This window comes from Megascapheus bottae, chromosome 5, assembly GCF_031878675.1.
Source record: "Megascapheus bottae isolate mThoBot1 chromosome 5, mThoBot2.hap1, whole genome shotgun sequence".
Taxonomy (NCBI): domain Eukaryota; kingdom Metazoa; phylum Chordata; class Mammalia; order Rodentia; family Geomyidae; genus Megascapheus; species Megascapheus bottae.
Window position 1 is genome coordinate 53343469 of NC_143513.1, and position 3614 is coordinate 53347082.

General features: G+C 42.5%; 1 pseudogene; it reads left to right on the top strand.

Annotated features, from left to right (window-relative positions):
• Nucleotides 1–2500: 2500 nt before the first annotated feature.
• On the top strand, nt 2501–3274 carry LOC150063409 (CCR4-NOT transcription complex subunit 9 pseudogene; annotated as a pseudogene).
• The last annotated feature ends 340 nt before the right edge of the window (nt 3275–3614 follow it).

The following is a 3614-nucleotide window of genomic DNA, read 5'->3' on the forward strand; positions in this document are numbered from 1 at the left end:
CCCTATCCAATTTCAGATAACCAAATACAAATATATCCGATATATCAGGTCAATCCCATTTTTAAAAACAGTAGAATGTAGAGACTCCACTTGACACTCTGAGAAAGACCATCTCAAAGATGTTCTGCATCAATCTAAAGAGAATTCATAGCATTTGGCAACACAGAAGGTCAAGAGGAGATTGTGGTTCCCCAAAGAACAAAATGGAGGCTGAGTCATCCTACAAGAGACCAGATAAAGGATATTCACAAGTCCCTCAGTTAAGCCCATACTACAACCATGTGAATGCCTAAATGGTGTTCAGGGATTGCTTTTACATTCCCTAACCATAAGAGTAGAAAAGGAGGGCCAGAAGATTGTAACAAACATTTAAACATATATGGAGAATTGTGGAGGAGAATGCAGATGGTTCCTAACCTCCACACATGGGGATTATGCAAAGATTCTACCTTGTACAGCAATCAGAGATCCAAGTAACAACAAACATCTAGGCAAGTACCAACCAAGTAGGCTTACATTCACTATCCCAAAGACTCCTGTGCCCAAGCCTGTTGCCCTAGCCTCAAGAAGTAGAAAAGTGCACTTGTCCCCACATCACAAAAGTCATCTTGGAGAAGAATGAGGGAAATCCAAGATTTTTTAAAAAAAAAAAAGGATTTAAAAAGACTGGTTTTTTTTTGTTGTCGCTCTTGTTTTCTTTACAAATGTTGAACATTATCTGAAAAATTGGCACAAATTTCCTGAGATCTGGTGTTTAATTTCCAAGAACAACTCAAAAAGTACATAGCTCTGATCTAAAGTAAATGAAACCTGAAGAAAAAAGTTCATTTGCCTTTCATTTAAACTGTTTTTGTAAGTTTGGATAGAATCCAATGTCCATTAAGGAGTAACATGAAAAGCTGGAGCATTAATATCAATCTTAATGATATAAAAGAAATAAGATTGGCAGTTCACGGTGAGTCTTCCTGAGCTCTGGCCAAGATACCAGTTTTAGCATTGTAGTGGAAAGTTTATAGCTAAAGAATGATACCAAGTAAGCTCTAGTATCACAGAGATCTCAGTCAGAAAGGAAAAAGTCAGGCAGCCTGCTCAAGAAGACATCTTTGAGCCCACACTGTTGGTGGCCATGGCAGGAGCCACTCCCCAGAGGAGTTGCATGGAGACAAAGGCTCTGGAGCCTGAATGCTCAGCACCTCACTGCAGCACAGACCTGCCAGCTACAGAGCCTGAGCACTCAGTGCCTCACTTATCTTCAATACAGACCTGCCAGCTACACAGACTCAGACAACGAAGAAATGTGATTACCCACTACAGACATTTTCACTCCTGCTCACAGAACAGCATTGGGAAGCTAAACCCTCCCCCACAGCAGCGCCATCTTGGCTACTGGCAAAGACCCTGCCACAACAACTAGCAGATAAGTGGATACTGAGAAGTGGTGCCAGCAGTGCCATCTCTCAAAAGGGCAAATGTTTCTCCCAGAGTCATCTTAGCCAGGTAATTACTTCCCTGCCCTGGAGAAAGCAGTTTCTCCTCAGGGCAAGACTGCTTTCTTCTCCCAGGAAACAAAGCCGGAGGCAGCTCCACCTCCAGGATCTCTGCTCAACTGGCTAAAACAATATAGGTCCCAGGCTGAATCGGGTGAGTTCTGAAGCTCACAGTGGACTCCAGAAAGAATGCAACTCCCTTCTCATTCAAGCTACCTAAAACAACCAACTTTCTCCTGCAGGATAAATAAAGCTCATTGCTCTGCCATCAAGTTAACCTGGGTGAGCAGAGTCCCCAAACCAAATCTGTAAGGCAGAACTTTTTCTGCCCAATCAAGCAAACTGATTGAAAAAAACAACTAAGCCAAAACACAGGGAAAAAAGGCTTCTTAAAGCATCTGGATCCCAAATTCAGTGGAGACACAAGTTTCTCCCTCCACCCCCCCCCAAAAAAGCCCTGAATACTTTTTTCTAATCATAATTTTTTCAAATTTTCCTACTTTTTCATTTGCATTTTTATTTTTTGCCATTTTTTTCTCCATCCTCTCTCCCGCCCTTTTTTTTTCTTCTGTCATTGTAGTCATTCAAAGACTTGTTATAAATTACATTTTTATTGACTTTGTCCCCTACTTTTTAATCTGTCCCTTTCTAAGCTTAGTATTTGTTTAAGAACTCATAATTGAGAGATGTCCTTTTTTTAAAAAAAAAACATTGATCTTTTTCATATATATTTTCCTCTTTATATATTATTACTCTTTATTTTTTATAAGTTTTATTTTAATTTTTAATTTTCCTTTTCTGTCACTTTAGGTCACAATTATCTTCACTCTATTCTTTCCTTCATTACTATATTATTCTTACACTACTACATTACTCTTATTTCCCCTCTTGTCTTTCATCTATCTTTCTCACAAACTTTACTTTCATTAAAACCACACAGAGGGAAGCAGATGGCGGCTCCTCTTCAGCTTCTGACTTGCCCAGCTGAGGAAGACGTGGGGGCCGCTCTCACCATGCACAGCCTGGCAACCACTGCGCCTGTGCCTACTGCACTGGCTCAAGTGGATAGAGAAAAGATCTATCAGTGCATCAATGATCTGTCCAGTCCTGAGACAAGAGAGAATGCTTTACTGGAGCTAAGCAAGAAGGGAGAATCTGTCCCTGACCTTGCACCCATGCTGTGGCATTCATTTGGTACTATTGCAGTACTTTTACAGGTCAGCTTTTCTTGGAGCACACATCCCATTTTTTTTGTACGCCTTTTTGCACACTGTTAGCAAACCACGTCCCTTTGAGTATTTCGGCTCACTAGCCTTGGAGTTATTGGGGCCTTGGTGAAAAGAAGTAATCAACTTCTTACTGACAACAGAAATTATCCCTTTATGTTTGCATATTATGGAATCTGGAAGTGAGCTTTCTAAAACAGTTGCCACATTCATCCTCCAGAAGATCCTCTTAGATGATACTGGTTTGGCTTATATATATGTCAGACATATGAGCGTTTCTCTCATGTTGCCATGATCTTGGGTAAAATGGTCCTGCAGTTGTCCAAAGAGCCTTCTGCCTGTCTGCTGAAGCATGTAGTAAGATGTTACCTTCGACTCTCAGATAATCCCAGGGCACGTGAAGCACTCAGGCAGTGCCTCCCTGACTAGCTGAAGGACACAACCTTTGCCCAGGTGCTAAAAGATGACACCATCATGAAACGCTGGCTTGCACAATTGGTAAAGAACCTGCAAGAGGGCCAGGTCACCGATCCCCGGGGTATCCCTCTACCCCCTCAGTGATCCTTCCCTGTCTCCTCCCACTTCTCCCCCAAGTTGGGGAAGGGAAGGGGATTCTACAAGGAAAACAGCTCAGGTGTTATCACCAACCAGGATTAGACAACCTCAATATTGAACTGCACTGGAGAAAAGGGGCAAGATACCCTTGCTGAGGTGTATAGGCTGCCACCGTTAGGCTGCCTTGAGGATCTGGGCTCCGTCTGCTACACCCAGGAAATGGGCTCCTGACACAGCAGTCTGAAATCAACACCAGCAAATGCTGTGTTTGCAGCATGCCCAAGGTGACCCTGATCCTCAGCCTCTACCTAGCCACTGGTAGAGAGGAGAGACAGTGGTTATAGCA